We start from the raw sequence: 14,603 nt of genomic DNA, 5'->3' as shown, positions 1-14,603 counted from the left end.
AGCCCAGAATGTGATAGTGTCTTTGATGCAGAGCAGGCAGGCCCCAAAGTGGAGTTTAGCCCACTGGGTTCTTGGCTTTGTCTAGGAAAGAACTCAAGGGCAAGCCAGAGGTAGAAAGAAACAGCTTTATTGAAGAGACAGTGTTACAGCTCTGTGACTGCTCCTGCAGAGCAGGGCTACTGTGTAGGCAGAAAGTAGCAGCTCAGGGCAGTTTTGTAGTCATATTTATACCCACTTTTAATTACATGCAGATTAAGGGGCAGTTTATGCAGAAATGTCTAGGGAAGATGTAGTAATCACTGGGTCCTTGCCACGGAAAGGGATGGTAACTCCCGGGTGTTGCCATGGTGACATGACACACTGGTGGGCATGATTGAAAGCTGCCTTGCCACCTCCTCCCCAACCCTGCCCTGTTTTAGCTAGTCCTCAATCTGGTCCAGTGTCTTGGACCCACCCCTGGAGTCAATCCCACCTCCTACCTCATCTTCACATGTCTAAAGGGCTAAGCATATGGAATTGGGGAGACTTCTGCTGAATGGCCCCACAGGATGGAGGTAGAACCAGTGGGCATGGAAGCCATAAGCCATCCAAAAATGACATGGACAGCATGGGGAAGGGATGAGTTTCCTGTTGCTAGGGATAGTCAAGCAGAGGGTTTCTAGGATGTGGAGAGGGAATAAAGTCTTAATAGGAGTCAGGCTCTTGTGACTCATGAATCCCTTTTGAGTTTGTGGAAGTTCAGAAGAGACAGGTCAGGGCATGAGGTGTTCCTGAAGATGAGTTACTCAAACATATCAGCAGTAGTTTACTCCTGACTGGGAACAGATTCTTCTCTACAATTGGAGAATGCCCCATTTTGGGGAAAGGTAATGATAGGTAACATTTATTGAGCTCTTCCAATGTGCCAGGAACTCATTTGTGTACTTTAAAGGTTTTCTTTTTTTTCTCACAATGGCTTTAAGAGGTTGGTACTCATTGTTATGTTCATTTTATGGATGAGTAAACTGAGGTCCAGGGAAGTTAAATACCGTGCCTAAGACTGCGCAGATAATAGGCGATGCTGAGATCTGAACATTAAATATTCAAATTCCAGAGCCCACACTGTTAATCCGAATTTTATTCAAAATTAAATAATTAGGAGAGAGAGGCCTTTTTGGCATAACATTGTGGTATATTGGTGCTCCTAATGGCTAAAACATTGTTGTAAATCCACATTTAATAAGAAAATTGTATTTCAGGAACTAAAAGTTTGAAAATTTAATGAAGACAAATAACCCTTTTTAGCAAAATTAAATAACGATGTGTTAGGTTCTGGCATTCAGTTTGTGGTAATCCTCTCAGAGCAGGAAGCTTTTGGTTTAGTTCTGGCTGTGACTGCCACTTACTTGCATTATAATCTTGAATTCAGACACCTTTAGGGTCTCTACTTCTGGCCCCACTTTTTGAGGAGGCCCCACAAGGAAGTGACCCATGCTGGTGTGGACTAAGCTCTGATTTTTTTTTATCTTGCCCAAATTCCTTTCTAAGGTGTCTGGGGAGTCATGCCCTATAAGCCATAAAGTCTCATCAGATGGGTTTTATTTTACCCTATATATCGTGACTTACTTTCCAACCTGACTCTGGCATAACAAGGGAAAAAATAAAAATGTTTTACCCCAAAATATATTTCCTTGCCATACCTTGAAATTGCCCTGCAAAGTCTTTTGTGGGAAAAATCCACATATGGTAGAGAATCCTCTTTCCCCTTTGTTTTCCTTCCTTCCTTTTCAGATCCAGGAGATGATCAACTAAGAGTCAGGTACCCTTTTAAGTCTGATAGGAAACATTTTACAACCTGCTCTCTGTAAAGTCTGCTGAGAGCTTCCTCTGCACAATAAAACTTAGTTTCCACATCTTTTATCTCAACCTGAACATTTCCTTTGATCCCAGGTCTTCAGATAACCAGTTATCAACCAGAAAGAGTTTAAATTTATCTATAGCCTGGAAGCCCCCGCTTTGAGTTGCCCCACCTTTCTGAACGAAACCAATGTATTTCTTAAATGTATTTGATTGATGTCTCATGCCTCCCTAAAATATATAAAACCAGGCTGTGCCCAGACCACCTTGGGCACGTGTTCTCAGGACCTCCTGAGGGCTGTGTCACGGCCATGGTCACTCATGTTTGGCTTAGAATAAGTCTCTTAAAATATTTTATGAAGTTTGACTCTTTTCGTCAACACTGGTTGCTGGTGTAGGGAGGAGGGGAAGAAAGGAATGTGCCTGCAAGTTCAAAAGGACTCCCAGAACATACATGCAGCTGAGAAAGAGAAAATGTTATTTTGACAGCTGGCCTTAGGAGAAGTGGTCTTTGTTTAAGTCCTTGAGTACAGAAAGCAAGGGCTGGAAGAAATGATCTAGAAGACAGGCCTCTGGGTTAGGAGATCAGGCCATTTGGTTTGACTCTTAAAGGATGTGGTGGCCCCTGTTGACATTCAGGTTGCACACACATACAGTCTCTTCAGTCACCCATTTCTTCACCCAGGACGAAAGCAGAGTGTACTCCTTACTTTGCTGACTTATTAGACACACTGGGCTGCATATTTGGGACTTTTCCATTTATGGTTGCTCTAGAGATGTTAATTTTAACCTGATTTTCCTTGGCTGTGAGCGCTGCAAAGCTGAAGAGGGGGTGGCAGACACTGACTTGACAGGCCTGGAAACATTTTAGTTATGTGATTCAAGAGAAAAAAAAAATACCGTAAAACCACAGAGAACACAGTTGGAGCTTCCATCACGGAAAGCACAGTCCCCAACCAACCCTTGTTGCTAGTCCAGCTCTGCCATGTGATGTTGGGAAAGGCATTTCATCTCTCTGAGTCTTGGTTTTCCATCTGCAAAATAAGGGTGTTTGGACTGAATGATCTCTCCAGTCAACCCTTCCTGCTGTAAATTCTATCATTCTTCAATATTTCTTTTTCGGTATTGAGGGATTTGGTTTTTTATTCTTTTCTATTTTTATAGAAGATAACTCATACAAGGAGAAGTGTGGTGGTGACATGATCCTGGAAAAAAAATCAATGTATTTTCTGAATCTTTTTTTCCCATATAAATTCTATATTTCTGTGTGTTTCTTGCTCCCCCTTCTGTCCAAACTTTGGTTTACTCTGGATATTTTCATATTTTGAAGGTCATTGTACAAACTTGGGGCTTTACTGTTTGGAACCTTTGCCATTATTGTCATTGCTGATATTTCCAGTTTCACTTTTAAAAATTGAGTTGGAATTTACATAACTAGAAAATTAGCCATTTCAAGTGTACAATTCAGTGACATTTAGCACATTCAGAGTATTGTGCAACTAACAGCTCCATCTAGTTCCAAAATATTTTCATCATCCCAAAGTGAAACCCTGTACCCATTAATCAGCTACTCTCTACTCTCTTTTCCTTTCAGCTCTGGCAACCATCATTCTGGTATCTGTATTTATAGATTTATCTTTTCTGATATTTCATGTGAATGAAATCATACAAAATGTGACCTCATGTGTCTGGTTTCCTTCACTTAGCATCGTGTTCTCGAGGTTCATCACGTTGTAGCGTGTGTCAATACTTCATTCCTTTTAATGGCTAAATAATTTTCCATTTCATTATATGTGCATATCACATTGTCTATCCATTCATCTGTTGATGGATATTTGGCTTCCACCTTCGGCTATCATGAATAGTGCTGAGGTGAACATTCATATACTTGTACTTGTTTTCAATTCTTTTGGGTATATACCTAGGAGTGCAATTGCTTAGTCATATGGTAATTCTATGTTTAACTTCTTGAGAAACTGCCAAACTATTTTCCACAGTGGCTGCACCATTTTGTATTCCCACCAATGTGTGAGAATTCCAGTTTCTCCACATCTTTGCCAACTCTTGTGATTTTCCATTTTCTCCTTTTGCTTATAGTCATCCTAGTGGGTATGAAATGATATCTCATAGTGGTTTTGATTCTTACCTTTAGGAGGTCACAGTGTATCTTTCATACTCCCACCACCTCAGCCCAGCACAAGAGCAGATAGATACCAGGTTAATCCTTTGGTAAAATTCATTTGAACCACCAATCTGATCTTATTCCCCTGTTTTATATACCTGGGCCTTACTTTCATGCTTGTGTCAACCCTGTTCCCAGGATACAGTTCTGTGCCTTTATGTGAAAATGTCTTACTGACCTTTTGCTCATTTTATTTTTTTGAGACCGAGTCTTGATCTAATTCCCAGGCTGGGGTGAAGTAGCACACTCATGGCTCACTGAAGCCTTGACCTCCCAGGCTCAAGTGATCCTTTTGCCTCAGTCCCCCAAGTAGCTGGGACTACAGGCATGTACCACCATGCCCAGCTCATTTTTGTATTCTTTATAGAGATGAGGTTTCACCATGTTGCCCAGGCTGGTCTTGAACTCTTGAGCTCAAGCAATCCGCCTGCTGCGGCCTCCCAAAGTGTCAGGATTACAGGCATAAGCCATTGTGCCAGCCCTTTTGCTCCTTCTTAACAGATAATAGACATTTTTCTTTTTTTTCTCATATGCAAAAATAGGGTATGAAATCCAAGAATAAAGGGGGAAAATTTTGGTTTCAGTGAATATGCACTGTAAGACACTGATTCTTCCTTCTAAGGTAGGTTCTAGATGGGGTTGTTAATCACTCTTGGTCTTGTGTGGAGTTGGATGTGTCAACTGCATTTTCTTGGACAGGCCACACCTGAAGGGCCATGCCACCTGCTTCAGCCAGTGCTCTCTTCAGGGGACCTTGAAGCTAATTTTTTTTTTTTTTGTCACAGTTAAAGGGTAGTCTTTGCCCTCACTTTCCTGAGGAACTTCTATTTTTGCAGGGGATGCATTTGGATTTCTAACTGCAGTGGTTTCATCTCCAGGAAACCACACTTAGGTGGTTCATCTGGCTCAGACAGAGGTGAACTCCAGATTTCAGTGTGACATAGTCAGCAAAGTCTGGCAGGCTGGCATATGGCTGAGGCCAGCAGGGGTTAGTTGTTCTTGCCATCTAGCTGACCCTTCTTATCAAGAATTTCTTCTCTTTCCTCAGACACCATTCCTTTTGCTAAGAGGTCAAGCCAAAGTCAAAATTTTGTAAGGACAGTCCAGTTTTCAAAAATTTAGGCGTGATGTTTCTCTAGCTTCTGTGAATAATAAGATTTACCCACCTTCTATTACAAAATTAAGCATCAAGGAGTTAAGAAAAAGTACTTAAAACTCAGAAACGAGACAGAAAGATTGGTAATATGTTCTTTTATGATCATATGGGAACATGGTTTAGCAGACCTGTCCAAAGAGTTTTTAATTATCCAGGCAGGAGAATAAAGTTTGTTTAGCCCACTCATTACCATTAATTAATTTCCAGATTTAATGAAGTTACACGTTAACATGTAGATTTTTCAAATCATTTCTATTTAGTGGAAAAGAACCCCAAAAGTTACGGTTTATTGCTTTGTATGTCATTAGCCAGTTTTGTATCTAACCTAGTAATCTTGCTCTAACATTGTTCCAAATACTTATGAAAACCTACATCCTCAAAATGCTCTTTGAAGAAGCTTTGTCATCTTGTTGGTTCCCTCATTAATTAATGAATTAAATAACATCCTTGACTCATGTTCATTTTGTATTTGTATGAGAATCATGTTTTTAACTTTTTGAGAATTTTACTTTGACAAGGGTTTCAGATGTTTCTAGTAGACACCCCAGGGAGGATGGGATTGAATCAAAGATAGCATCAGTGCAGGGATTATGTCCTATGGGGACTGATGTTATCTGCTTTGCTAGACAAGATAGTCATGGATCCATTTGGTGGTTTCAGTTGAACACTGAAGATTCTCTGGGACATTGGCCCTTACTGTAGGTCTATGATTTTATGGTATTTCGAAGCCTTGCCTTCATTTTCAATGTTAATTCTGCCCAATGTCCGATAGCTTTGGGCCTCCACCTCTGGCTTCTCTGTTCTCTTTCAGCTCTTCAGCGTCTGATGTTCACAACCCAAATGCCCAGCTCGTGAATCTATTCACTCTTGACTTCTTCTAATCTTCCTTTCTTGTGTAAGACTTCTGTACTTACAGGTTCTACAGGCTGGATTTTTGGCGTCCCCTTCATAACCTGTTGAAACTCCTTGTTCCTGCTGCTTGCCTGTGAGGCACACATCTGTTCTGCCTGGAGAAGAAACTCTGGGGCAGAATTTTTCACAAGAGCAACTAGTGGGATCTTGGGTAGACTTGGCTTCAGACTGAATTGACTCTAGTGTTTGAGGGCAAGTGAGCCTGTGTGCTCAATTGTATCATCTTTACTTTAAAATCCACTTCCTGTCATCAGTTCCTCAGGCTGTTTAATCTCTTGGTCACTCATCAGCATTTGAACTATTCTTCTCTCTATCTTTATCTCTTCCCACAGTTCAGAGCAGAATGTTCTAGGAGGTGGGCTCACTTTGATAATTCTCCTTCTTCTCCTACCCATCAGAGAGCCTTCCTCCTCCAGATGAGCCTTTCCTGTCTTGGGTTGAGGAAAGATTGTTTTAATTTATTGGTCTTCATTCTTGTTTTTCTATTCCCCTCTAGTCTATAATGGCTTCTTCTCTGAGGTATCATTTTTTCCTGGTGTCTGGGATTCCATGGTAGGTGAAGGCTGAACAGCTGAGAGGCCAGCCCCACCTCTAGAGGCCCTGTTTCCTGAGGCAGTCTCAGCTTTCCCCTCTAGCCACATACCTATGTTGGCATCCCTCTGGGAGGATACCAGTGCCCCCTAATATTGTATGTTTTTGGGTCAAAGTTTACATATGTCCTGCTCTGTCCCGACCTTAGTAGGGGCTGAAGGAAGTTAGAACTTACTTCTATTTCTCAGGTTATCAGGTCCTTTTTTAATAGGCTTGTCAGAGGGAATAGAGCACTGTCTTTATGCCTCTCCAGTAGTACCACTTTTCACTCTGCTCTGAGGTGTAATCATTTTTTTTTGTTTGTTTGTTAGATTGGGTCTCTCTCTGTTGCCCCAGCTGGAGTGCAGTGGCAAGATCATGGCTCACTACTCACTGCAGTCTTGAACTCCTGGCCTCAAGCAATCTTCCCATCTCAGCCTTCTGAGTAACTGGGACTACAGCAGTATGCCACCACACCTGGCTAATTTAAAATTTTTTTAGAGACAGGGTCTTGCCGTGTTGCTCAGGCTGATCTCAAACTCTCGGCCTCAAGTGATCCTTCCACCTCAGCCACCTACAATTCTGGGATTATAGGCTCATGCTTGGCCTGGGGTGTGACCATTGTGAGCTTTATAGATCCCCTACAGTGCCTAGAATAGTTGCCAAGAGATGTTGCTTGATATGTGTTTGTTGAATAAATGAATGAATCAAATCAGTGGGATTCATTTTGACACTTGGGTTCCACTTTGGTTCAGGCCCTGATTGGTCCAAATATTGTTTTTCCAAATATCTAGATTTGCAGTCTTCATTATTTAAAATGTTATAAGAATATATATTTAAGAAATATCATGTAAAATATTGATGCTGGTATAATGGAGACCCATTAAAACCTGGGATCTTTCTATTTTTAAAATTCTGCAAAACACAAGTCTCATCTGTACTGAGAGAATTCCAGCTAAAACATGGCAGGTCTATGAGGCACATGTCAGTCCAGGACTGTGCTAACAATCCAGCCAGGACTTGTGGTTGTGTCAGTAGAAATATGTCAACTGTGGAGTTCGATGTTGCTCTCCATACTAACGGCAAATTAATGTTATTAAAATGTTTGGTTACTAAATACAAAAAAGACTTCCTTGCATAGACTGACTGTACACTGAGAGCCAGAGCTTTCTTTCTTGACTTAGACCTTAAAAAGATTATTTTAATTTGTAGGACTTCTTTCCTGCCTTTCTACTCTTCTCAATTCTTTTTTCAAGCTGTTGTTGATGAAATCTAGATTTTCCCAAATGGGACAACTTGAAACAGAAGTGAATTCATTCTTAAATGAATGTATGAGGAGAGAGAACAGCTCAGGAATGTATTTTGGTGATTAGCCGTCAAGCCAGGAGAAAGGGCGGCAGTTGGCTGGAACTCACCCGTATCCAGTCTGCATTCGTTTTGCATCCTTCTTTATACATATGTCACTCTCCTCTTTTAATGGAGAAAAAACCCAAGCAAACATTGTTAAGCACATTTTGGAAAAGGGTTTGGTCTTAAAATAATATTGTGCACAGTATGCATGCAAGAGAATTTGAAATTTTTGGAAGTGAAATTAGACAGGCTCAAATCCTTTGTGGACTGAAGTGATGTGTAGAAATAAATATAACAGAGATCAGACTATCTCTAATCATCCTAGGGTGTGGGACATAAGAGAGAATAACCTTGGAGGGATTGAATGAATGTCATTTATGAGAAGTTTATGAAACTTTGCACCTTTTAATTTGGGCACCAACGTTTTGGAAAAGAGAAGCAAAAAGATGTCATCAAAAGAAAAAACAGAACAAAACTTGTCGTATGTTAAAGAGACCTCGGCGGTTATTTTGTCTAGTCTTTTTATTTCACACAAAGGAAACTGGTGTTCAGGGAGGTTGAGTGACTTGCCCAAGGTCACCTAGACACTTAACGGCATATCCTGGAATTGAGTTTAACTTCCTCTTTAATAAATCAGTATTCCCGTGGTGTCATGACTCCTGTGGTCCCTGTTTACCTAATGTGGAGCACGTTAAGCTTTTGAGAGAATGCAAAATGCTCCAATTGAGCGCATAGAGACCTATGGAGCAATTTAAAATCCCATGACCCTGCTTTGTAATTGTGGAGTTTGCAGCTCATTTTATTTAAAATATGCTAGTCTCTAGTGGATAGTTTTCTGGCAGACTTTTGTATTTAATTTTTTGTATCATTCCTTTGGAGAGGACTGCAGACTCCCAAGGACATTGCAGGTACCCCTGATAGGTCTTTGCTGTAATTAATGTTTTGGGGCTCTATTCTTCATTCATACCCACACAAAAGGAAGACACTTTAATTTCAGTATTCCACTGTCTAGTAGCTGATAATTTGGACATTTTATTATCCTGTCACATATCTTTGTGAATGTGTTTCTAACTGGTAAACACGGTTATTTTTACTTCTTTTTGAAAGTTTTTTTAAAAAGCGTTTTGCTTCTTTTTAAAAAACTTTGTTCATGCCTCCTGTGGATTTACCAATCTTTGCTGGCCATTTGTTGCTTGATTTTTTTTTCCTACCTTTTTGTCTAACTAGACAGTTTCTCATCTTCCCAATGCCATGACCTTTTCTTGACTTTACTATTTGGTTTTGAATGGACAAGGATCTAGTTTTCTATATAACTTTATTACCTCTTGGAGGCAATTAAAAAATTGTGGCAAGATGTACTTATACAATTTACTATTTTAATCACTTTTATGTGTATAATTCAGTGACATTGATTTATTCACAATGTTGTGGAACCATCATTTCATTAATCATTTCCAGAACTTTTCATCATCTCAAACAGAAACTCTGTTCCTATTAAATTATAACTCCCCATTCCCTCCCCCTATTTAACCTTCATTTAACTTTCTGTCTCTATGATTTTGACTATTCTAGGTACTTCACATAGGTGGAGTCATACAACATTTTTTCTTTTGTGTCCGGTTTATTCCACTTAACACAATGTTTTCAATGTTTGGCCATGTTATAGTGTATTTCAGAATTTTATTCCTTTTTAAGGCTGAATAACACTTGATTGTACATATATATGGTGTTTTGTTTTTCCATGCATCTATTGGTAGACATTTAGGTTTTTTCTACCTTTTGGCCATTGTGAATAATGCCACTATGAACATTGGCATACGCATTTGAGTTCCGGCTTTTGTACACCTAGAAGTGGAATTGCTAGGTCATACGATCGTTCTATTTTAACTTTTTGAGGAATTGTCAAACTGTTTTCTACCCCTGCACCATTTTACATTCCCACCAGCAATGCACAAGGGTTCCAATTTCTCCACATCGTTACTTATACTTGTTACTTTCCACTTTTTTGGTAATTGCCATACCAGTATGTGGGGAGTGGTATGTCATGGTAAAGTTTTGATTGGCATTTCTCTAATGACTAGTGATGTTGAGCATAATTTCATGTGCTTATTGGCCATTTGTATATCTCCTTTGGAGAAATGTCTGTTCAAGTCCTTTGCTCATTTTGAATAATTGGGTTATGGTGTTTTTGTTGTTGTTGAGTTCTAGGAGTTCTTTACACATTCTTTTTTTTTTTTTTTTTGAGACAGAGTCTTGCTCTGTCACCCAGGCTAGAGTGCAGTGGCATGATCTCGGCTCACTGCAAGCTCCACCTCCCGGGTTCATGCCATTCTCCTGCCTCAGCCTCCCGAGTAGCTGGGACTACAGGTGCCCACCACCACGCCTGGCTAATTTTTTTGTATTTTTAGTAGAGGCGGGGTTTCACTGTGTTAGCCAGGATGGTCTCGATCTCCTGACCTCGTGATCCAGCCACCTCAGCCTCCCAAAGTGCTGGGCTTACAGGCGTGAGCCACCACGCCCGGCTACACATTCTTGATATTAATTCCTTATCAGATACAGGATTTGCAAAATTTTTTTTCTTTCTCTGAGTTGTTTTTACCTTTTTTTTTTTTTTTTTTTAGAGATGAGGTCTGGCTGTGTTGTCCAGGCTGGAATGCAGTGGCTATTCACAGGTGTGGCTGGAATGCAGTGGTTATTCACAGGTGTGGTCACAGTTCACTGTGAAATTAAACTTCAAGGTTGAAGTGATCCTCCTGTTTCGGGCTCCCAAATACCTGAAATGACAGGTGCATGCCACCATGCCCAGCTAATTTTTTAAACTCTTTTTTATAGTATCCTTGTGATTCATGAAAGTTTTAAATTTTGACAAAGTCTGATTTGTTTTTTCTTTTGTGGCTTCTGCAAGGCTTAATGCATTTTGAGTTTTAGGTAGGATGGTGACTCTCTTAGAACTGTGAGGTGTCATACAGTCAGTGACAATAATGCCTCTGCCTCTATTGCTGTAATCACTAGCCATGGATATTCTGAGTTCTTTTCACTGTGGTTAGGGCCTCTTACCTGCCCACTCTAGGGAGGTTTCTAAAATCTGGTAGAAGGCAGTTGTGCTATTCTCAGATCAGTAACCCAGTTATGCCGCTGTGCAGATCAGGGGCCACATGCCCCAATCTGACAAGCCAAGTGGGAAATATCAAAATGTGAATTTTGCAGAGTGTAAAATTGGATTAGGGAGGCAACTGCAGTGGGTAGCTAGCTTCCCAAACTCTGCGGCCAGATTGCCCACATCTAAATCCTGGCTGGGCTATTTATCACTTGTAGGACTTCAGGCAAATTATTCAATTATCTCTGCCTCAGTTTTCTCTTAGGTAATATGGGGATAGGGTTGTGAAAGCAACTCATGAGTTAATGCACATAAAGTGCTTGAAATAGTGCTCGGCATATCGCAAGTCCTCAACAAATGTTCTCTAGAGGATTAAATGGATTCAAATATGCAAAGTACTCAGAACAGTACCTGCTGCAGTCAGTATTATTCCCAGCTCATGACATTCAAATGCAAAGTTCTAAAAAAGTTCTAAAGAAACAGAGTGCAGACCAAACAACATATTTCTATGGGCCAAATTCAGTTCGGGGACTGCCAGTTTGCAATGCTTGAACTAAAACCAGAGAACTTTGTCAAGCCTCCCACTCAGAATTTGCTTCTAAGTGTGCTTCCTCTGGCTTTAGTGGAACCTTGGACCTTGATCCCACATCTTCCTCCTCCTCCTCCTCCACTTCACATCTCCATTTGAAGATTCTTGAAAACCAAGAGTCTGAGAAGCCATTGGCTGTTTCTGTGTATTGATTTCACAAAGCTTTTTGTTTTTTTCTTTACCTATGCTGTGTCTTCAAGGAATGATCATTTGTGCTTTTTTAAGTTTAATTGCTGAGGTCAGGAGTTAGAGACCAGCCTGGCCAACATGAGCCTGGCCAACATGGTGAAAACCTGTCTCTACTAAAACTACAAATATTAGCCAGTCATGGAGATGCCTGTAATCCCAGCTAGTAGGGAGGGTGAGGCAGGAGAATCACTTGAAACTGGGAGTTGGAGGTTGCAGTGAGCCGAGATTGTGCCTATGCACTCCAGCCTAGGTAACAGTGGGAGACTATCTCAAACAACAACAACAACAACAACAGCAACAAATACATTGTCATAATTGATCAAATAGACCTGAATTTTAAAAAGCACGTTTATAAAATTCATTCATTCATTCAAAACACATATACTGTGACAGGCACCAAAAATATAGAGATGAAGAGATATGATTCCAAACTTCCAGGAGTGAAGAATCTGGTGTCATATAGATACCCTTTCAGTCTGAATTCAAGAGAACATTTGAGGATGGCTAAATTAATAGCCAGTAGTTATTAATCACTGTTTGTTTCAAATGAAGGAAGTACAACTCAGTCGGGTAGCACTGGAATTAGAGGTTAAAACATCCTTGGGATCGTTGGGACTCTGTCTCCTGTGTTTCTCAAGCTGCTTGGTTTCCCTTTGCTTCATTCTCAGTGGTGAATACTTGCTGTCTAAGTGGTGGCAAGATGGGCTCCAGCAGCTACTGGTGTCCATGCTCCTTCAAGCTTGTGAACCCGGAGTCCCTCCATCACCACATTTCCAGTCTCTTGGTGGGACCTGGATTTGGACCTGTTTTAGATGTGTGTCTGCTTCTTGCACCAATCCCTGTATTGGGTGCCATGACTATTTTCATGCGAGGTCTGGGTCACGTGTCCATTTTCATGACCCCACCTAAGGAATGAATTTATGTATACAAATTCACAGATGCCTGCCTCGAGCACTTTCCATTAATGAGTAGAAAGATACATTTAAGGGAGGCTGAGGTAGGTGGATGGCTTGAGCCCAGGAGTTCGAGACTAGCCTGGGCAACGTGGTAAAACACCACCTCTACCAAAAAAAAAAAATACAAAAGTTAGCCAGGCATGGTGGCCCATGCCCACAGTCCCAGCTACTGGGGGTGCTGAGGTGGGAGGATTGCTTGAGTCCTGGGAAGTCAAAGGTACAGTGAGCTAAGATGGTGCCAGTGCACTGTAGCCTAGGCCACAAAATGAAACCCTGTCTCACAAAACAAAACAAAACAAAAGATACATTTAAAAACTTGAGATGCAGTGTTTTTCCAAAATCTGCATGTTAATTTAAAAGTAGACTTCCTCAAGTTTATAGTCTTCAATTCTATAGAACTTGTTCTAGATAAAGTTAATGGTAATCAGGAGGCTTTTTTTTTGTTTTTGTTTTTGTTTTGAGACAGTCTTGTTCTGTCGCCCAGGCTGGAGTGCAATGGCGTGATCTCGGCTCACTGCAACCTCTGCCTTATGAGGCCTTTTTTTTTTTTTTAAATTATACTTTAAGTTCTAGGGTACATGTGCACAATGTACAGATTTGTTACATATGTATGCATGTGCCATGTTGGTGTGCTGCACCGGTTAACTCATCATTTACATTAAGTATATCTCCTAATGCTATCCCTCCCCCCACCTCCACCCCACAACAGGCTCTGGTGTGTGATGTTCCCCACCCTGTGTCCAAGTGTTCTCATTGTTCAGTTCCTACCTATGAGTGACAACATGTGGTGTTTGGTTTTCTGTCCTTGCGATAGTTTGCTCAGAATGATGGTTTCCAGCTTCATCCATGTCCCGATAAACGACATGAACTCATCCTTTTTTATGGCTGCATAGTATTCCATGGTGTATATATGTCATGAGGCATTTTTTTAAGGTGCTAGCATGGTGACATGAAAGCCAGGGTCTGCCATGAGCTCCAGTACTGGGTTCTCCAGCCCTTGGGTCACTGACTGGTATCAGTCCATTGGTTGTTAGAAACTGGGCTGCACAGCAGGAGGTGAGCAGCAGGCAAGCAAGTAAAGCTTCATCTGTATTTACAGCCACTCCCCATCATTTGCCCGAGCTCCACCTCCTGTCAGATTAGTTGCCCATTAGATTCTCATAGGAGTGCGAACGCTATTGTGAATGGTGCATGCGAGGGATCTAGGTTGTACAATCCTTATGAGAATCTAATGCCTGATGATCTGTCACTGTCTCCCATCACCCCCAGCTGGGACCATCTAGTTGCAGAGAAACAAGCTCAGGATTCCCACTGGTTCTACATTATGGTAAGTTGTATAATTATTTCATTATATATTGTAATGTAACAATAATAGAAATCTAGTGTATAATAAATGTAATGCACTTAAGTCATCCCAAAGCCATCCCACCCCCACCCCATTACGGAAAAACTGTCTTCCACAAAACTGGTCTCTGGTGCCAAAAAGGTTGGGGATTCTTGCTGGGGTAGCCCAGCCTTTGAGGTGAGGTCAACTCATGGACTGGATCTCTGGATTGGTTTTCCCATACCTCTGGACTCACTCACTCATTGAGATGGGCCCATTGTGGGATAACAATGACCACATGTTGAGCATAATCTGATAGGAGAGTAGTAGGTAATTTCATGAGATTTGTGTTTTCACCAACCATTGTGGTACAAAGTATGTGATACTTATATTGTCATAAAGCAAATATGACTATCATTCACATTTTATGTAGCTTTTCTCA

Source organism: Pongo abelii, chromosome 8 (genome assembly GCF_028885655.2).
Source record: "Pongo abelii isolate AG06213 chromosome 8, NHGRI_mPonAbe1-v2.0_pri, whole genome shotgun sequence".
Classification (NCBI taxonomy): domain Eukaryota; kingdom Metazoa; phylum Chordata; class Mammalia; order Primates; family Hominidae; genus Pongo; species Pongo abelii.
This window is presented reverse-complemented; position numbering follows the sequence as displayed.